This window comes from Panthera uncia, assembly GCF_023721935.1.
Source record: "Panthera uncia isolate 11264 chromosome A1 unlocalized genomic scaffold, Puncia_PCG_1.0 HiC_scaffold_17, whole genome shotgun sequence".
Lineage (NCBI taxonomy): Eukaryota > Metazoa > Chordata > Mammalia > Carnivora > Felidae > Panthera > Panthera uncia.
The window spans coordinates 135,043,143-135,066,032 of NW_026057577.1; the positions used below are offsets into that span (position 1 = coordinate 135,043,143).

General features: G+C 36.4%; 1 protein-coding gene across 1 annotated transcript in view; it reads left to right on the forward strand.

The window, feature by feature from the left end:
- CDH12 (cadherin 12) overlaps positions 1-22,890 on the forward strand; it is a 268,774-nt gene that overhangs the window by 5,676 nt on the left and 240,208 nt on the right. The window lies entirely within an intron of this gene.

Below are 22,890 nucleotides of genomic sequence, written 5' to 3' on the forward strand. Positions count from 1 at the left end.
AGTTGAAGATTTGACAGGTGGACAGATTATAAAATACTTCAAGATCTGTCGGTCATGGGAATAAAAAGGATGAGACAGAACATTAGTGGATAATTGCATGTAGAGAATGAAAGAGAAGGAGAAGTAAACTAAGTGACTCGTATTTCTGGGTTTGTTTCACTAGTATCCAGCCTAGAGTTGAGACGCAACTAAGAAACAAAATGATCGCTGTTAGACTTTATACAGCCATAGTTACTTAAACATACCCAGGTAAAGTATCTCATATATATTTAGGATATTAATCTGGAGTTCACAAAAGAGGCCTATGGTAGATACAGATATGGGGGTAACTGGTCACAGATGATCGTCAAAATCAGTACCTAGAGCGGGCAACACACTCTAGGAAAAATTACAAGCAGGTATATGAACCCTGACTTTTAACTGAGAAACAAGGGAAGAAGAATTTGGTAGATCTATTTAATAAAAAGCAAAAACACAAATATTAAATAGTGTGATGGAAAATAAACTGAAAGTTGAGGAGTGCGAAATGACAAATAAATGTTGCAATTCACAGATCAAATTAAATAATGACTGAAAAAGCCTCTACTGGTTTTGTCAGTGAGCCAGAGGTGACCTTTGTCAAAATAGTTTAATGATTTTCTTTAGAGCTTAAAGAAAGGCAAAAGGAATAGGTACAGTGAATAGATTTCAAAAGTGTAGTTGAAAGAGATTGATCTATGCCCTCTGTATATGCCTGGTTTGATCTGCCAGGCATTCTATTAGGTAGGGTTCTGCAGATAAACAAAACCAACAGGATACATGTGTGTATATATGTGTATATACGTATGTATATATATGTGTATGTGTATGTGTATGTCTATGTCTGTGTCTCTATATATAAGGAGAGAGCAAAAGAGAGAGAATTTGATTTTAAGGAATTGGCCCACATGATTGTGGAGATTCAAGTCCAAAAATCTTCAGGGTAGGCCAGCAAGCTGGAGATTCAGGGAAGAGTTGCAGATATAATTCAAGGCCATGGCAATAGAATTTTCTTTTTCTTTTTTTCTTTTTCTTTTTCTTTTTCTTCTCTTCTCTCCTCGTCTCTTCTTTTTCTCTTCTCTTCTCTTTCCCTTTTTTCTTTTTTTCTTTTTGTAATTATATGTAGGATTTGGTTTTGGATTAGCAAAGAAATAAAAAACTAAAAAAGAAGAGATAGCACAATAGCTTATTAAAATGGCTCTAATTGGGGGTGCCCAGGTGGCTCAGTCAGTTAAGCATCCGACTTCAGCTCAGGTCATAATTTCACAGTTTGTGAGTCTGAGCCTCACGTCAGGCTCTGTGCTGACAGTTCAGAGACTGGAACCTACTTCAGATTCCTGTGTCCCTCTCTCTCTGCCCCTCCCCCACTCATGTTCTGTCTCTGTCTCTCTCTGTCTCTCTGAAAAATAAACATTTAAAAAATTTAAACATGTAATAAAATAGCTCTAATTGCATTACAAAAAATAATTTGTCTATCCAAAATTTCTTCTAAAATAACACAATGTTAGGATGATATTTTTATTCATGTACATAACTCTCTGCACCCAATAAAAATGTAAATTATATCATAAAGTTAAACTAACACATTTAAAAAGATGTTTTCATGGCTCAGCATTTTATCTATCTATCTCTCTATCTATCTACCTATCTATTATCCATCTATCTGGTTCATGAGTCATATAGCTTTTTGAGAAGCCTATAATGTGGTTTTCGTGGTGCAATTTACTCCTTAAATTTGAACTTTCATATCAGAGTAATTCCTGTTCATCTGAGAGTCCATGTTCATAATATCAACTCAATCTTCATACAAAACTGTATGGGTGCTCTTGACTCCTGCCTAACTCATGTACCTGGGAACCTTGCAGTGTATTCAAGTATCTGAAATCAGATCTTATATCTAATCCATCTTGCTGTCAAATGGCTTAACCTTGATGCTGATAAAAGCATCTTTACCTACCGACTCTTTCTGTAGCAAAACACCAGAAGGAGCCATTTTAGCTCTTTTTTTTTAAAGGCTTTTTAGGTAAACTTGATATTTTATTGTACACCTTCGTTCTTAAACAGATCCCTTGTTTTATAGTTTCTCTCAAAAAATGAAGCTGTATATGAAATAATCATCTTAGATTCCATTAGATAGCAATATAGTTAAAAGAAAAATTGATATGGAATCTGAACACATAACACAGTATACTAAAGTTCTTGTCAAATAATGTCCACTGTAGGTCAGTTTTTCTCTTCTCCTTTACAATTTGTTTCTTGTTTCTAGCATACTAGTCATTACATAATAGCTGTACCACAAAGGTTTATGTTTAATTGAATTGGCAGGACCTTGAATGAAATTCAGCTATCTTTTCTTTTCTTTTTTTTTTTTTTAAAGATTTATTTCTAAATTTGAAAGAGAGAGAATGCAGAGGGAGAGAAAGAATCCTCAAGCAGACTCCCCACTGAACATGGAGCCTGACACAGGGCTCGATCTCAGGACCCTGAGACCATGATCTGAGACAAAACCTCAGTCAACAGACTGAGCCACCTAGCCACCCCATTAACTATCTTTAAATCAATATATGAATCCCTAGGAACATCATTTCAAAAATAGCACTGGACAGCATTAAGATTTTAGATTCACTCATTGTTTTTTTTTTTTTTCTCCTTTCTTCTCCTCTCCACCTCCTTCTGGTGCTGTTTTTCCACCCTACCTCTAATTATCTTTTCATCCGTACATTTCTTCTAACCATTTCTTTGTATTAAATGTGCATGTTGACTAATGATAGTTACTTAACAGCTAGGATAAAGAGTTAGGAGACTTTGATTCTAATTCCAGGTTTTTATAATAATGATCCACATGAAACTACTTAAGCACATGTATGTCTATCCATGGCTAATAATAGTGTGATATCACATATGATTATATTTTCATCAGAAATATCTTAAATGCATTTGTCACAAACTTCACAATACAGTTCATTGTGTGTGCACATATGTATATGCATGCATATGTTTAGAATTTTTTTCTATAAAATATTATTTGGATTTTTTGAGAAACCGTGCTCTCTGTGGCTAACAGAGATTCTAAAAGGTTCTTGATAAACTGATACAACTTGCATATTTTATCAGGTGATAAGAGTTAGGACACAATGGGATGATTGGAGAAGTATCTGGAAATGTCACCTATATGAAAAGATAACAGAAAAATAGGGACTACAGAGTGATCTGAATAATAAAGATTTCAGATTTAATGTTCTCCTCTTCTAAAAACATTGAGTTTGTGAATATATGTCACAGTTATGACACTCAAGCATATACTTGATATATAAGTGGATTATTTTGGTACCTTTAACATAATATATATGTATGTGAGAATCATTCCTTTTCCCTAACTCTGAAAAAGGAGAAACCACTGTCATAAAAAGTACCATTTATATATATTTCATTGTTCACGAAGCACCACATAATTCATTTCTGCTGACGTTTCATCAATATAAATAACCCTATGAAATTACTATGATAAAAGTGGATTTTTTCTACCCCTGAATTTCCCATCAAGATTGCATAAAGGAGATTTTTTATATAGCATATATCAGTGTAACACTTTAGAGTAGACTTTTTTTTTTTTTTAAGTTGGTTTCATGCCCAACATGGAACCCAGTGTGGAGCTTGAATTCAGGACCCTGAGCTCAAGACCTGAGCTGGGATCAAGAGTTGGGGCTTAACCAACTCAGCCATTCAGGCACCCCTAGAGTAGACTTTTAATGCATGCTTACACTCATTACTAAAGCATGCTGTTGCTTTTTGTTGTTGTTGTTGCTTTATGTCACCCATCAAGAACTATCAGTCCCCCACAGTTTCATGAATGTTGGAAGAAAACTTGAGATGACTGGGTCAGAGAAAAGGGACATTGTTGCTCCCAGCACAGCAAGCAGCCTGAGCATCTTCATAATTGACTCAGTTCCCATTGCCCCATGTACCATATGGGCAAAAAGAGACCCAGATGGATGCCAGCATATTCAGCGGGTTACATTTATAGAGAGGAAGTCTGATAACGCCTGCATCTTATTTGAGAGGGAGACATCATCTATATTTTATGGGGTAGTAAACATGTCTGTCCTTTGCTTTGGAAGAAGACACTATCTCAAATTCTCAAAATTATTAGCTATATAAAAATTCTTGAAAATATAGTCTTGAAAAAAAGGACATTTAGTGCTTTCTGTGCAAGACCTAAAAGGCTGAGAGATGATGGAGATTTGTCTCCCAATGCTATATGGCGTGTTGACTTACTAAAGCAACACCATGTAATGTGGTGACTCAGTAAAGTTAGAAACAATTTAAAATGCTTTCTTCAGCAAGCTGACTGAATTGCTTTACCAGTAGTCAAATGATGGCTCCTTCCCTTTCTCCTTTTTTTTCAAGCAACTTAAAAAAAATTCTTCTCCAAACACATACTCTCTTTCATTCTGAATCTGGACTTAGAATTATAAATATAAGTGAGAGGTGGAACTCAAGTCTACTTCAGGCCCTTCATGATGTTGATCTCACAAATTAACTATCTTCTAAATAAGTATAACCTTTGCAGTATACCTACATATTTTTTCTTTTCTAAATGATAGAAGGTAATGTATTTTTTACCCACTGATATCAATAATTGTTTGGGAGACAGCCTTATAACTATCCTGATAGTCTCACTCCTTAATTACAACATCTGAATTGCTTTTTCCATCACAAAGAGTGATTTATTATGATAAAAAGTGGATAGTTATATCGAATTAAATTTCTCTTTATTTTACAAAGTATTCAGTGCTACTGAATTTTGAAATGACCTCATATAGTTTGGAACCATTTATGGGATGTTATGGTATTTTCAGCTAGTTATTATAAAGAATATAAGTTTGTAATTCATAAGGTTATTTTCAAAGCTCTGGGTATTGAAAGAAGAATGATAATTTCCCATGATATGGAAAATATTCAAGATACAACTCTCTGGTGAGTAGACTTAGACACTAAACAAGGAATTGGTATATGGAAAAATGGAATTGCGGCTGTATTGACCATATCAGCCACTGTTGTAACTTTTGAAGCCATCCCCAAAGGACCAGGATTGTAACTTTAGAAAGCATAAATTACTTAATTAATTAAAATGAAAGGAAAACTGTACTTTAAAAATAAAGGCAGATAATAAGAAATGGTTTTGAAAACACAGCCCTCCAGTATTTTGTTTTTGGCTTTGATTAAAATATTTTGACATCACATAGGAGAATATTTAAAATACATTTTTTTATCCACTATGTGATTGCGATGAGAAATTTAAAAAAAAAAATCTCTAGGCCCAACATAGGGCTCGAACTCACAACCGCAAAATCAAGAGTCCTGAACTCCAGCTGCGCTGACTGAGCCAGCTAGGGACCCAGAAATTTTTTTCTTTGTTTCATGACTGTGTACAAATTAGAACACTAAATGTTTTCCTTCAAGCTGCAGTTACACTCACCTTGTGCCAAAGAAGCACAGGGAAACTAGCAGTAGTTGTTGTTGTTGTTGTTGTTTCAAATACATGGAAAAACGTTGTTTTTATTTAACAATTGGAGCTTCTTAGCCCATTTACAAATAAAGCCTAGCTTTAAAACTGCAGTTGAAAATAAAAGTGAGACAAAGATAACATAAGGTAAATACAATTCTTTTTCCCCTCACCCAGTCTCTCTTCTCCTTTTCTTTCCTCCCTTCCTTCCTTCCTTCCTTCCTTCCTTCCTTCCTTCCTTCCTCTTTTTCTTTCTTTCTAGATTAGAATAGGTCTTAAAAAACCCAAAAAGAGAATTTAGGGAAAACTTAGAGCTATTCTTTCTTTTTAAAATTGTTTTTATTGAAGCGTAGTTGACACACCATGGTTCGTTAGTTTCAGGCATACAACATGGTGATTCAACATCTCTATACATGTGCCATGTTCACCACAAGTGTAACTGCCATTGTCGCCATCCAATGCTATTGCAATATCATTGACCAAATCCACTATGTTGTGCCTTTTATCATCATGCCTTACTCATTCCATAACTGAAAGCCTATGTCTCCCACTCCCCTTAACCCATTTTGCCCATAGCCTATCCTCCTTTCGTCTGGCAACCGTCAGTTTCTTATTTATATTTATAGGTCTGGTCCTGCTTTTTTGGTTTTATTCATTTGTTTTGATTTTTAGATTCCACCTGTAAGTGAAATCATATGGTATTTGTCTTTGTCTGACTTATTTCATTTAGCATAATATCCTCTCTGTCCATCCATGCTGTTGTAAATGGCAAGATCTCATTCTTTTTCTGTCTACTTAATTCTCTTTCTCTCTCTCTCTCTCCATATATACCACACCTTTATTCATTCACCTATCGATGGGCACTTAGGGTATTTCCATATGTTCCATAGTTTCCATATGTTAATATAAAGAATAATAAATGTATGTACAAAAATACAGTAAACTTCCTTTTAGATAATGCCATTAAAGACTTCCAAGATTTTCTACTTATCTTTTCAAGTGTCAAGAATTACTGCCAGGAACATATTTTATTATGAATTTTCTCATGTCCCTTGATTCCTTAGAGGAAGAAGAGTTGTCAATGACATATTTGACCACTTCACTGCCTGTAAACAAATGGAATTTCATTATCACACCATGAAAGCTTGCACAAACACTCTGTGTGGTACCAGTTAAGTGGATGTTTATAAATATTTAGCTCTTAGGGATTACAAATCTGCAAGGCTCTGTCCACATAGTTTGGGGGTGAGAGTAGTGGAAATGAAGAGAGTATGGAAGAAAGACACGTTAGTGTCCAGTGACGGCTGAAGAAATCAATGTCCCCAATTTTTCATTGTCTGAATTGACAAGTTCCTCAGAATCCACCCCCTTTCCTGATTCCATTGCTTTATTTTTCCTGAAAAAAAAAGGAGTTTTGATACTATATCTGGTTAAAAAAATCATAATTACACCTTTTTCCCCCTCTAATGTTGACGAGCATCTAAGCATTTTTGAAAATGCTTCTTGGGGGTGCCTGGGTGGCTCAGTGGGTTGAACATCCCACTTCAGCTCAGATCATGATCTCACAGCTTGTGGTCGGATGGAATCTGTGCTGGCAGCTTAGAGCCTGGAGCCTGCTTTGGATTCTGTGTCTCCCTCTCTCTCTCTCTGCCCTTTCCCCACTCATGTTCCGTCCCTCTTCTCAAAAATAAATAAACATTAAAAAAAGATTAAAAAGGGGCACCTGGGTGGCTCAGTTGGTTAAGCATCCAATTTTGGCTCAGGTCATGATCTCACAGTTCATAGGTTCAAACCCTACATCGGGCTCTGTGCTGACAGCTTGGAGCCTGAAACCTGCTTAGGATTCTGTGTCTCCCTCTCTGTCTGCGTCGCTCTCTCTCTCTCTCTCTCTCAAAAATAAACATTAAAAACATTTAAAAAAAGAAAGAAAGTGCTTTTCTATTTAATACCTATCTGTATTCCTGTGATCCTTTATTTCAAGGTCAGGGAGTTCCAGAGAAATGTTCTGTGCAATAAGGAAAACGTATACATTAGCAGGAACTTTTCATATGTGAGTTTAGATCTGGGATTGACAAACTATAGCTTTCAGAGAAAATTCAACATATTGCCTATTTGGAGCACAGCTATGCTCATTTGTTTGCATATTACCTATAGCTTCTTTCCCCCATAATAGCAAGGTTGAAAAGTTAGGACAAAAACTGTATAGCTCTCAAAACCTAAAATACTTCCTATCTGGCCCTTAACAGAAAGATGTATTGACCCTTATTTAGGTAATTACAAGAACACTGTATGGAGTCAGGCCTTTCATTAGTGGCCACTCAGACCTGCTCTCTCAGTCCTGGCTCTGTCTTTTTTTTTTTTTTTTTTTTTTTCCTGGCTCTGTCTTAAAGATTCCGCATTCTCAGGCACAAAGGCTAGTTGCTAGAGATGGGTCTCCTGGGAGACAATCAGCAGGTGCAGTGAAAATATCGTGGGCTCTTTTGGCTTTAAACAACCTTACTACCTTAGTATTCTCATCTCTAATATATGAATGATACAGAAAGAAAATAATAAAGTTATGTCTAGCTTACTTAATCCACATATGGAACAGCATATGTAGGTTCTCAGCCAAGTGTCATTAATGTTTACTATGCTACCCCTCACTCCACAGTTTGTTTTTCTCAGCGCAGAAATTAGAATATTTCTGCATGGAGAGTGGGGATTTGGGCTTCACAAAACAGTATCTAGAATACTCAGAATCTACTTTTCACTCCTTGGAACAAGAAAATCTTGTAGGAGGAATCTTTCATTTTTTTATGGAGTAAGATCTAGATTCCCGTTTCCTCTGCAACTCCTTAGTTTCCCCCAAATTTCTCAGCACCCAATAACTATGCCCAAGTCCCAAGCTCTTGTTCCTTTATCTAAGTGTAACCATACGACCAGCACAACAGTATAACATAATCTTGGATACGTAGTCACAATAAGTGGGGAAATTATCACTGAAATTCATTAAGCTCACATTGTCCAGAGTGCAATGAGCCTTTTCCGAATGCACAGATGAAGCAGTTTATTCAGAACTGTGGCCTTAACAACAACTGGGAAAGTCAGATTAAAACCAAATATTTTCATGAGAACAAATGAATAAAATCAAGGCCACAGAGACTGATAGCACACTAAAGATCAAATAAATGTGAATAATCATAGTGGAGAAAAGTAATTTAAAAACTTATTTAAAATAAGGGTCTTTTATTTTCTCTGGTTAGTTTAAACATTTATTAGGTATAATGTCTGCTCCCTTTCTATTCATTACAATAAATAATGACAAGTGAATTTTATATTTTTATGTAAATTTTAAAATTGTGCATTTCATGGAAGAAATCTAGATTTCATATTTTAGAATGTCAGTGTTTATTTTAGTTTTTTTTTAATGTTCATTTATTTTTGAGGCAGAGTATGAGTGGGGAAAGGCAGAGAGAGAGGGAGACACAGAATCCGAAGCAGGTTCCAGGCTCTGAACTGTCTGCACAGAGCCCGATGCAGGGCTCGAACTCACAAACCACGCGATCATGACCTGAGCCGAAGTTGGGCACTTAACTGACTGAGCCACCCAGGCACCTCTAGAATGCCAGTGTTTAAATTCAACGTTCAGAAGTATTAGTTATGACATATATTTTTATCAATATGTACAAATATTCTTTCTTTAGTTTTTCAAGAATATTTCTAATTTTGCCTCTACTGATTCGATTTTTCTGTAACATGCAATCTTTGATTAAGTATCCAACTTCACTTATTATATGGGGCATTGACTATATTTAAGAAATAATTATTTAATTTTATCATTCCATCTATTCTGAAGTATGGTCTTATTCGTCTTTGAAAAGTGATGCCTTTATTCATGGCTATGAACACATACTGCTAAGTGAAATGTTTTGGATCAAACAGTAATCAAGAGTAGTTACTAAGTTAATAATTAAGTAACCAAGTAGGGAAATATTCCAGTTCAATTACGTAAAATAATTACAAAAAATAATTATCTATATTCTCAATACACTGTGCTTCCTGGGTGAGAATTTTGAAGAACAAAGAAGATACAGATAAATGGATAAGATCCAGGATCCTGAGAATTTTAGGATGAATAAAAGGTGAGCTTGGAGAGAAGGGCAGGCGGAATATTGTCCAGAGTAGAAATATAAGTTTCAATATGCTCCCATTAAGTCCTAGGTTTCAAATATCTAGACCTATGAAATCAGATAGTCTTACTTGCCATTTTGAGATTATAAGAAACCAAGTCTCCATGGACCAATTGAATGGATGTTTAGTCCTTTCCCATGTGGCTTCCGCATGTCACGAGACAGTCTCTCTTGGAGCTGCTTCTGCAGCAAGTGGCCAGCAGGCTGCAACAATGTCGTGGTCCAGCACTGCCGGGCCTTGCAGTGCAGGTCTCCGCTGACTCTCTCAGGCGGGCCTCTCCTTGTGATGCAGAGCAATAATCCAGTTGGGTTTAAGGTTACTACCGCCTGATGTCAGAATAAAATTATTAATAGCACCCATTTTTACTTTCAAAAGTGTTCCTGTTGGATGACAAATTATATGGCTACCTTAGTATGTACATCATTTAGAAAACTGCCTGGGCCTCCAAGGCTATGACCACATTGTTATGGCTCTATTAAATCACACACATGCACACAGCTATTTTGCTCGGGGCATGCCCACCACAGTTGATTGGCAGAACGTCTAAAATCAGCTGCATTCTAGGCTGAAAGTAACATCATTCTCCCTTGGCCTGCTATTGGTTTTGACATGGAATTTTCCTGATCATTATGTTGATTTTTCTCTTAGGGGCACCTGTTATTTGTCTGACCATTTGGCCCCAATCAGGGACTCTTGATACATTGGACAGACTTAATCACATTAATGGTCTCCACATTACTTCTAGGAAATTATTCTGTTCTTTCATAAACTTTCAGAGGAAGTAGATAACTAGAAGAAAAGTTCAATCTAATTTTAATAATCAATATCAGCAGAGGTTTGGGTAACCCCTTGCCAAGCCAAGATTTCTTGTGAGAAAATTTTGCCCTCACATGAGTGGGGAGGTTCTATACCATACATCTGCATAACTAAACTGCACCATCCAATTAAGTCTGTGTAGAAGTAAGAAAAAAGTTGGGTCTAAAGGTAAATCCTCATCTTCTTCTGGAAAGGAAGAAACCAATTTGAAAGTTTCTAGTGGAGAATTTTCCAGCTTAAAGTATATAAATACCAAAAATCTGCCAGATACCTAGTAAGATTATGGGGGGAGAAAATTTAACTATAAGTTCATTGTTTTCTCCAACTCTATGGATTATCTCCGATTTTTATAGAATTTGAGTGGATGAAGAGTGTTGGAACAGGAGATGATGGAATGGGGACGGCAATTCTAGAAAAGTTTTTTGAAAGAGTAAAATTTCTAGTATTTTAGCTTTGAGGGAAAGTAAAAAGGAAGACTAAAAAGTGTCCTTGACCAAAGTGGATAGTTTTGCAGAAACTACTGTATGATAGATGAGCATGACGAAGTAAAGGACAAGAATTTTTATTTTTTTAAGTTTATTTATTTATTTTGAGAGAAAGGGGGGAGAGAGAGAGAGAGAGCAAGTGGTGGAGGAACAGAGAGAGAGAGAGGGAAAGAGAATCCCAAGCAGGCTCCACACTGTCAGCACAAAGCCCGATGCAGGGCTTGAACTGACCAACCATGAGATTATGACCTGAGCAGAAATCAAGAGGGGATTGCTTAACTGACTGAGCCACTCAGGCATCCGAGGACAAGAATCTTTAAAATGAGAAGTTTAAGTCCTCCAAGTTCTAGCCCAATTTGACTATCCTGATACTCTTGGAAGCTACTCCAGCTTCTGAGAAATGGCTCAAGATCATTTTCAGGAGCAGTAGAAGATGATTCCTACTGGCTATAAAATAACTTTTGTGTTAAAAAGATAAGGAGTTAGGCACTGAAACTGTGGCTTTGGTTCAAGGGTTAGGAATGGTACGAATGGATGCATTTGAGAACTCATGTGAGGTACAGGATGACAGAGTAAACGTAGGAGGCGAGATACGATTGTAACAATAGTTACCCTCATTATTTAGTATTTTATGGTTTCTATGTGGAGAGTATTCAGGAATTATTCATCATTAATTCTCTCAGTACACCCAAGAGAGGAGTACTGTTGTTTTCTGCATATTAAGGACAAGAAAGTAGAAGTGAAGTTCAGTCATTTGTCACAGGTAACTCATAAAATTGGGGAGTTGTAAGGAACATCCAAGGGAGTGTCTGTTTCAGTAGCAATGAAGACCTTTGGAGCAAGACACCACTCATTTTTTTCCAGACAAATCAGGAATGCAAAGTGGTACTTTCAGATGTTCTCTTTCGTTTATCTGCGATGACTTTTTTTTTTAAATAAGAGTGATTCTCGTATTTCTTAAATGAAAAACAAACTGAAAAGTATATCATTAAATAAATAAATGTATTAGAGTTAAGAAAACCTTCAAGTATTTATTTTAAATCAATGTAAGTGTAAAACATTTTGCTACATAAATATTAGATGGCAAATTATACAATGATATATTTTTTTAAAAAAAATTAATATTTATTCATTTTTGAGAGAGAGAGAGAGAGAGAGAGAGAGAGAGCAAGCAGGGGAAGGGCACAGAGAGAGGGAGACCCCCAAAGCACTCTCCAGGCTCTACACTGTCAGCACAGAGCCTGATGAAGGGCTGGAACCCACAAACCATGAGATCATCACCTGAGCCAAAGCCTGAGGGTAACCAACTAAGCCACCCAGGCGCCCCATGCAATGATATATTCTAAGAGGTTTTGAGCTTTGTTTGAATCATCCCTGGTTGGAACTTATGCTGTTGATTTGTTGTTTGTTTTTGCTTACCTATATGATAGAATGTTTAAAAACTAATCCTCATGGCCCAACAAACCTTAAGATAATTTTAACAAATGTAATAAATATTTATTAAGAGATTCCACAAAACTTGACACAAAAAGTTATGTGAAAAACAACCAATGTATATACCACTTGTCAAAACGAGCTTCGAATACAATTTACTGGTTTTTCAGGAAAAAAATCTTGCAAATCAAGACAAAATGAGGAAAATTTGTTATTTTCTTATCTCCCTAGAAAACAAAGTGGTGACACAGGCTAGCGAAAATATCGCCTCAATGTGCATGTGCAAAAAAGGTCAAAATTAAATTTCAGTTCTCCACGTCTACACCACAGGTTATGTGGCTCTGTGAGTAGAAGGAAGGCCAGAGGGAGGCAGGTGGGCTGTACAGATGAAGGATTCCCCAGAAAATATTCACAAACACTGGCTGAAAGAAGATAATCAAACATAGTTTTAGGTTGGCAGTTATATTTATTGAAGTGAAACCAATGAATTATAAAAAAACAAAAAAACAAAAACAAAAAACAAACGAAACTCCTATTCCTTCATTGTTGTGAGTATATGTGGGACTGAGGTAGCAGAAGTATACTTTAAACAACAGTATGGGAGATAAAAAAAAATCAAGGAAGAAGAAAATTAACAGATAGTGTTGCTGAATTTTACTTGTGCTTTGCCTGTGAAGAGCAAGGTGCTGAAGATGTTTCATGCATCGCTTCCTCACAAGCGTTTTAAGCAAAGGGTTAGGAAATGTACGAAGCCGTGATCCTCTTGTTTAAATCCCAGACAAGAACTGCATTCAAAGAAAATATTCCATGTGATAAGAGAAATTTCATATTATTCGATTCCTTTACTTTTTGTTCTTGGAGACAATGAATGAGCCCCCAAAGTAATATATTTTTTTTAATTTATAAATTCTTCTCTAAAAGCATCTATGTCCCTCTCCCAAAACATCTCTTTTCAAACCGCACTCTCCCCAGTCTCTGAGATGTTTTCCAGTTCTTGTTCTTTTCCACTATTTCCTCTCACCCTCTTTTTGTCTGATCAGGCATCACAAATGGGCAAGAAAGGGTTTTCTGCTTTGGGATCAAACATAAAGATCAAGGGAAGAGAAATTAGCGAAGTGATCCGGACCAGCATGATCTTTGGATGGTAATAGAGGAGAAGATTATAAGCTCTTTTACTATAATAATTTACATCTTGTCACCTGTGTATTATTATCAGAGATGACAACACAATACTTAGAGAAGTGATGTAGGGTAGGCAAGGTTGCTGCTCCTGTGAGTGGAGTAGAGGAGCCAGGGTTAAACTACTGCCTCTTTGGAATTATGTGGTCTAACAGCAACAGTAAAATAGTTACCGTAGAATCATCTGTGTTCCCAATTGTATATTCCTTATAGCATACTGTGTATAGCAATAGTGGATAGTTATTTATAGAATAAAAATACCACATTTTATTGGAAATGGTAACTCAATCAATGTTTGTTTGTTTGTTTACAAAAAAAAAATGTATTGCATAGAATCTAGGTGAGTTTTTCCTGGAAGTGACTTTGTCATAGGAAAGAAAAAATAGTAACTACAGCCTAAATTATTAAGTGTCTCCTATGAAACAAGTTCAGAGAGTTCAAGTAATACCATGAGTAGGACAATGGGAGGGTCCCTCTTCAGGTGGATCCATCTTTGGGAGGATTCATCCACGTCTCTGCAATAGCTGCCAGATTTTATTTTGTCTCTTCTTTACCTACAGCAGAAGTTACTTGGGGTTTATCACAATTATGTGGGCAAACTGTTACAAGAATAAGAAAAGCAGCCTTTCCGATTCCTGCTCTGACACGGTATGGGTAGGTGTTGGGTTAGGATATGGGCTTCTATATTTTTTATTAGAAACCCTCATGAATCAGACTTAGATGTCATGTTAATCACACTTTGAGAAACTGGTGATTCAATTGTTAATTGTATCTTACGTGTTAATTATAAGATCAGTGTACGTGGGGCTGATAAGGAGCTCACAATACTTGTTGGTTTCATGGTTGAAGTATCAACTGGAAATTTTAGTATCCAAATCGTCATTTTTTTTTCAGAAATTCCCCATGGGAAACAAAGTATTGAGAGCAGACTGTAATTTCTCAGCTGCTCATAATGTACTGCAGAAGAGCTTGAAATTGTCACAGTAATCCAATATTGAATTAATTCCAGGTGTGTGCAGCTTAAAAGGGTGAAAATTCGATAGCAGATATAGTAAATAGACATAGTAAATAGAAAACTGACATAGTAAATAGGCACAGTAAATAGAAAACACATGGAACGGTTGTTTAGAAGTACGTAACTGCTGAGATGCACAATAGAAAGTTTAACTCAATCATTCTATTAGAAAATCACAACACCACTAGCCAGTAGATTACTAAATTTGTGTGATTTATCTCAGTAAATATGTGTGAACTTGTGTGTGTATGCACAAAACTGTGTGTCAGGTTGTATTTTAGACATTGGATACCATAAGGTGTTCATACTCAAAACATACTTGAAATTACATAAGCACAATACAAAGCATTGAAGATGATAATGCAAACTTAGGATACAGATGTGAGTGGTTACAGAAATGAGTGGTTACTTCCAATACAGTGGTGAGGTGGACAAGGGAGTTGGGAAGGCAGGTGAGGAAGCAGAGGTTGGACAGAACCCAGGGAGGCTTTATGTAGCAGGCAATAACTGACCTTAATTTTTAGTTAATAGGAACTCAGTATCTAAATCAACCTGCGAGGGACAGGAAGAATGCAGATACTGTAGAGGCAGAGGCATCTACAAAGCACGCATCAATATGGAGCTCTCGTGAAACTCTATGATGCATCTGAAGAAGCATAAATAAAGAGTTTAGGAGAGGAAGAAATGATGCGAAAGTGTTCCAAATGAGCCACCTCATGAGGGATATTCTATGCATGGTAAGGCGCTTGGTTTGTGTTGTGAGAAAAACAGAGTGCATTTTCTAGAGGGTTTCAGGCAAAGAAGGGAAACGATCACATTTTCGTCTTGATAGACCTCGTGGATGGCAACAGAGAAGTGCATTGTCTGCATTGCCCGAGAGGAAGGGAGCCCAGGAGGAGATTGGCACAGATTTTAATCATTGAACTAGGGCGGCAGCAGTTAACATGCAGAGAAAAGGACAAATTCGAGATGTGTTTTAGAGTTGCAAGCAGCTGAACTTGGGCAAAGAAGAAGGACTCATAATTACTGGATGCCATGATTGGCTGTGTAGTGACATAAAGCTCAATCAATAGAAATAATTACAAAAATCGTTTTATGGGAGTTATTAAATCTTAGGCCCCAGACTTGTGTCAGTAATACATATGGGCTACTAATTCTCAGCGTATGTGTATATCAAGTCCAGAATATGTATGTACCAATAGCAGCCAGGGATATTTAATTCATAAATTTACTAAACCAACCTAAGAATTTGTTGACAATGATTGAATCCATACTCTGCAATGAGGATTATATGCAAATTACTTGCGTTAATTCAAGCATAAATACAAGCAACAAACTATAAATTGTATACTTCATGATGCATCACTCATAAATAATGGAAAATTATTATAGTTTCTGTTTAGAATATTAATAGATTTATCTTTTCCCTGGATGTGCAGATCTTCATGGTTGCACAGACTACTGGTACCACAGTTTATGCTGGGTTGTCGTTTCCTTTTTTCATGGTCCTTACTGTTATTTGCAGAATGTTCTTACGAATTCTGAGAGTGGTCCTATAACTTCTATCGATACTGTCTATCAAGGCTTTTTATTTTATTTGTTTTTTATGTTTTGCAAAATTCAGGCTAGATGTTTTCCATATTAACCTAAATGCTTCATATGGTAATATGTGCATTCTCTTATATCTCCCTTCTGTTTCTTCCTGTGTCTCTATATCTCTCCCTCCCTCCCTTCCCCTTCCATCCCTCCCTTTCTCCTGCCTCTTCAATTCCATATCTTAGGTATTCAATTTTTCCCCTCGCTCACTCCTTTACCAAGAAAAATTATGACTAGATTTTAAACTGAAAACACATTTCCTATTACAAAAGCACCATTATAATCTTCATATGTTTTAGTGCCTTTTAGTTTCAAACTCCCAGTACATAGCTCAAATCCCCCCTTCCCAAAAAAGGAATATATTGTGCCCAAACCATGAGCTATTAAGGATGTACTAGGGTGCCTGAGTGGCTCAGTCGGTTAAGCATCCGACTTCAGTTCGTGTCATGACCTAACCATTCCCTAGTTTGAGCCCCCTTCGGGCTCTGTGCTGACAGCTTGGATCCTGGAGCCTGCTTTGGATTCTGTGTCTCCCTTTGTCTCTGCCCCTCCCCCGCTCATGCTCTGCCTCTCTCTCTCTTTCTGTCTCAAAAATAAATAAACATTAAAAAAATATTTTTTAGGAATGTACTAAAACAGTTTAAACATCATCAGTAATCTCTTGACTTCTTTTTGAATCTTTCACCTTTTCTTTCCCTGGTTCTGTTTTGTTTTTAGTACGTGACTTCATTTTGTCACATCTTGGTCTCTACAAGTTGAAAACAATAACCACAGTTGGTTCATCACATATTTATTTTTACAGCCTTATGATGAGAAAGAGAGAGAGAAAGAGAGCCTTCCTTGCCAGATCTAGGTTCTCTCTCATACCCAATTAATGGCCAATGTGTGTCCAGGGAGAATGGGGTATAATAATTTATGTGGCCTGTGCCATATGATTACCCCCCGAAAATAAGGGCATCCCAAGTGGCAACCCTCCCCATAATGATATTTATAAAGAGAGGCAAATTTGAAGTCTCTGAGAGGAAGGAAATGAAATAGTTGAACTCTAAAGCAAAATATCTATTATATGCTACAACATTGTTTGCCACACTAGTTATAGCTCAGAGGCATTCACTGTGACCACTTCACACACATTACCCTGCCATCAATAAAAAGAAACAATGCTAGAAGGATATTGAGTTGTTAAAATATGAATGAGATGATGAGAATAATTTTAGATACATTGGGCTTGACATAGTGACCCATTAGAAGTTGAACGTGTTAACTGGACTTTGGAATTTGGTGAGACATAGACATATGCATTTGGAAGTCAGCGGCACAAAGAGGGCAGTTAAAAACTGGAGTAGATACAAGCATCTGCAAATGGCAGAGATTCAACTTTGAATGTCTTTTACCTGGCTGAGTGCTTGACACAAGACTGCACTGAATAAATGTTTGGTGAATAGCTGGAGCAAAGTGTGTGAGGACTCAGCTTTCAAATTGTCACTGATATTTGCATGTAATATATAGACATACAGACTTGGAACAGGTTGCTGAAATGTTGGACATCATTGAGCAGAAAAATCTGTGACTGTGCCTGAGTAGTATACATTTTCAGGATTTAGGCTTAAGATCGTTGGGGAGATGCCAGGCAATAGTTAAGAAGGGGCTGCAGGGAGCAGCTGTTCCGAAAGGGACTCTCAAACATCAGTTTTTCTTTGCTTACGCATCTGAGCAGGTGGGATTTCAACATTGAACCAAGTGGATTGCTAGCACCTTCTTGAATGAGAACTTTTGGAAGATATTTCCAAGGTGAAAGTACTTTTCCAAAAGGAAAACGAAAAGCAAATGGGAGTAAACCATAAGGAATAATTTTCTTTGAATGCAGATAATTTTTTAAATCAGATGCAGTGTAAAAATGTCTTGCAATATGGTGGTTAATATCTTTCAAACATATGCACTGCGCTATGCTCTTTTTGTTTTAATGTGTGTGTGTGTGTGTTTTTTTTTTTTTTTTTGAGAGAGGGAGACAGAGCCTGAGTGGGGGTAGGGCAGAGAGAGACTGGGGGAGGGGCAGAAGAGAAGTGGGGGAGGGGCAGAGACAGAGAGGGAGGCACAGAATCCGAAGCAGGCTCCAGGCTCCCAGCTGTCAGCACAGAGCCAGACTTGGGGCTTGAACTCACAGACCACGAGATCCATGACCTGAGCTGAACTTGGACACAACCGACTGAGCCACCCAGGCGCCCCGTTTGCTCTTTTTCATACACATTTTAGCTTTTGATTCCTCAGGGTACTCCAGCCACATTACAGATTAAACAAAAATAAAAACAAACAAAGAAACAAAAAATCAGAGCTAAGAAAGTCAAATGACCTTCCCAAGTTTATAAAGCTAGTAACTATTAGTCAAGATGAGGATGCAAATCTTTGGATTCGGGGTTCGAGCTCTTTCCAACTACATCAGAACTGCTTTATTGCTTGGCTACTTCAGAGTAACTATTGCTAAATAGCCATGGGGCTGTAAAGTAAATATTTTTCTTAAGCAGATAATGTATTTAGCTATAAGACTTGTCAAACCATTCAAATGATCATTTGTTTTTTATAATTGTCCAGATTTTTGGTGTGGTTGTCAATTCAGCCAGAATAGCTACACTATTTAAAGAAGTAACAGCCAATAGTTTTCTCAGTGTTGTATATAATTTTGTAATTCTACTTCGACGTGCTGTTATATTTACATTAGCAAGACCACTTGCTAATACCAGTGAATTAGCTGTGTGTGCTCGTTTCCTGTGGCTGCTATAACAAATTACCCCAGCTCTAATGGCTTAAAATAGTGCAAACTGAATATTTTATGGTTTTGGAAGTCGGAAGTCCGACATGAGTCTCAGCCAAGGTGTGGGAGGAACTACATTTCACTGTAGGCTCTAGGGAGGCTTGGCTTCCCTTCTGTCTTCCGGTTTGTAGAGACCTCCCGCACTCAGCGTAGGGTGCAATCTTCCATCTTCAAAGCCACCAGTAGCCAGAAGGGTCTTTGTCAGCTCCTAGTGTTCTCGTTCTATAGTTTCATAGTCCCATCTCCTTCTTTGACTCTCTTAAAGAAGCCCAATATGATAATGTAGGGCAATCTTCCTGTCTCAAAATACTTAATTTAATCGTATCTGCAAAATCCCCTTTATCACGAAAGGTAACATATTCACAAATTCCAGTCATTAAGATGTGGGCTTCCTTAGAAGGGAGAATGTATACTGTACTGCATTTGACCTCCCAAGCATTTTCATATTTTATGTCTGTGCTAATATATGACGTATTTGTGCTGATCCTACTTCCTATGTTTAGTTCTTTTTGTGTTCTCAGTTCTCTCAATTCTGTTTTAGAGTTTGTCCACAAACATTACAGATGAGGGACATAATTATTTTTTTTTCTCACATATACCCGAAAATCAATATTCATTTCCCAAGTAATCAAAAATAAAATTATCTTAGATTGGGAAAAATAACTTTATTGAATCAAGACAATGAGTTATCTCAAAGCTGTCCTTTGATGTCTTTGGCTGGGAGATACTAGTTTACAAGAATCTATTAGTAAAAAATTCTCATGTGAAATCTTGATTAAGGGAAATTTTATAGGGCCTTAAAACATCAATTAAAACTTGATTAAATTTTACAGCCCCCCAAAGGCTAGTAATATTTTTTTTTTCCATTTAGATGACTAACAAATATGCCCTATATCCATAAGGCTCATTAACAATGTCACAGCTCTAAAAATCTGCATGTAGTGATTATTTCAAAATAACTCTCAGAAAATAAAACAACAACAACAACAACAACAACAACAACAAAAACCCTCTTAAACTGAGCCCAACAACAGAACTCCAGCTCCCTGTCTTTCCATGAATTCATTAGGGAAAATATTTTCCAACTTAAGACTTTCTGAAACGGTCTCCATTTCCTGATTTTGACAAGGTTCTTTCTTGGATCAACTCATCTTATGGTTATTTTCACACCATATTGTAAATGAATCATGGTATTCTTCAGGAGTTGTACCTATAGTCCTCAGAACAGGAATCTGCACTTCTCCAACGCTTTCATCTTCAATATGTTGCATGTATTCAAATCAAAGCATTCAATCACTATGAGCAGTAGGTATAGTATGGAGTAGTAAGCCCAGGCTCAAAAAATTGATATTTCCTCCTGCAAGAGCACATGCATCAATTGATAAACAGTAAGCCAGAGGAAAAAGCGTTTCCATTATTAGTTCAGTGCACCAATCATACCATCTAAGGTACTTTTTTTTTCACAAATGCGTAATAGAAGTCAGTTAATAGCCCCTATATGTCAATGCCAGCTGCCTCTATCCAAGAGTAGGTAGTTGCTTCTTGTTTAACCTTAATTGATAGGAGTGGTAGATGCTCAGAATCAATCGATGGATTTCTGTGTATTCAAAAGGAGATTCTCATATAATCCTAATGAGTCCTGGCAGCTGGCATTTGTATAGCTTAACAGCTGTCATAAATATATTGAAGAGTTGAAACAGTGGTCAAGCTTCCATTTAGAATTTCTGAAAGGTTTTAGTTTTTCATGTTATATCAAGACCAGATTTTTTAAAGAATCTTCTGAGGTTGTGTGTGTGTGTGTGTCTGTATGTGCGTGTGCGCACGCACGCTATAAATGTGAAAACAAACAAACAAAAGAATACTTTTTATTGAAAAAAACCTTTGTTTCCATCAGTATTCAATTCTAAATGGAGGTCAGATCTAGAATGCTTCATGATTGATTATCTAATTTTCTGATTTTCTGTTGGTAATTGAGTTTTTAGATACGTTTTAGCCCTATTACATTTGCTGTTCTCATTGTATTAAATAATAAACCAATAAATATTATATAGTTCTTTACAGTTTTCACAGCATGTTAGCATACCTCATGTTCATTTACTACTTTCTGTAGGATTGGATGTTGGTAAGGCAGTTAATATTATGTCATATAATATGGCTAAAGCCAGAAAAATTAACTTACATTCTCAAGGTTAATGCTTCAAATAATTTATATAAATTATACCTTTCCCCTTGATCTGCTGATGACTAAGAACATTTTCATCACTTTCCCCTTTATCCTGCCACTTGAACTAGGTCTTTATGTGCCAGAGGGGAAAACACTGCAACTCCAAGTCATTCCAATTTTCCATTCCACTCCAGTTTTCCCAGAAGATAGAGAATGGGACCTAATATTATCAGCACTCAGGATGCTGCCTAACTGGATACTGGAATACTAGTGAATAATTATACATGAACAGATATGGGAAGTTTATATGAACTATCTGGTATCATTTGCCTATTTAAAACACTGAGAAGTTTCAGGTTATTAAAGTTATCTCTAAAAGGAGTGACATTCTAGACTCCAATATAATTTTAATAATTTGTTTTTATTCTTCACCACCCATTTTTCTTACTTATTTGGAAAATTGACAATTGACCTATTTGTTTGTTTCCTGAACAGTTCCACAAAACTAAAATATCTTTTCAACTATGAAAGTTTGGTTTTCTATCGGGCTTAGCCAGAATGTGAAGAATGTCTTTTCTATGTAACAGAATGAGACCAGAAAATTATCTTTTATAAGTTAATGTCTTTGCTGTAGTTTAAGGCCAGAGAGAACAGGAATCTTAATCTCATCATGGGGTCTCTACTATACGTCATGCGTCTGCAAACACCCTACTATGGAATTTTCTTTCCTTCCACAGGCAATGGATCCACACCACATAACACATGATTTTAACATCCAACATAAAACAAATGAGTCATTTTAACTCTAGGCAAGTAATCACAATTCTATTATGAATGAAATCATTTTCTAGTATTTCATTCAATAACTTTATTGAAATGTATATTGAGGACTTACAATGTGCCAGGCACAGAAAAATATTCATGCTCCATTGATAGGAGCTAGGAAGGACAGTGTTATAAATGAAAGTATCACACATGTTTATAATTACAAATTGTGTTAAGTGCTACAAAGGGAATATCAGAGCTCTATGAGAAGGAATAGCCTGGGCACAACGAGGCTGTCATTCTGAGTGGGAAGCTGAGTGTGGTTCTTGCCACTTTATTAACTTATAAAGACTGTTTTGTCTGAATGCAAGTATTTTCCCTCTTCCTTCATTCTCAGGTTTCAAAATCCATCTTGTTATTTTTGCCTGCTGGAGAATGTTATACTTAACAACACTGGAATAGTACTAGTATTCTAATTGCCATAATAATAATAATAATAATAATAATAACAATAACATAATGATAAATAACAATAGTAATAAGTAATAACATATTAATAAATAATAATGATAATATTATTATTGAATTAGAATTCTTGCAGAGGCATTTTAAAAAATATTTTTAGATAACCATCAACATCATAGTAGATATTTCTTTTCAGGGCAGATCCAAATTGGTGTTTATAGAGAACCCATCATTCTGAAATTGATACAGAAATAAGAGATTTCATATAAATGCCTCTGCATGAATAATACTGTTCCGCAATACTTTGGAAGATTTTAAGTCTTTAGTAATTCTCACAAAATGGAGATAATAGAAAACCATGCGCTAAATAGTTGCTGTGAAAGAGTTCAAACATGAATCTAATAATTGTGGTGAAACCACATTTGGGACAATACACTTGCTTCCAACCTTGCTTGTTTCACTCTTACA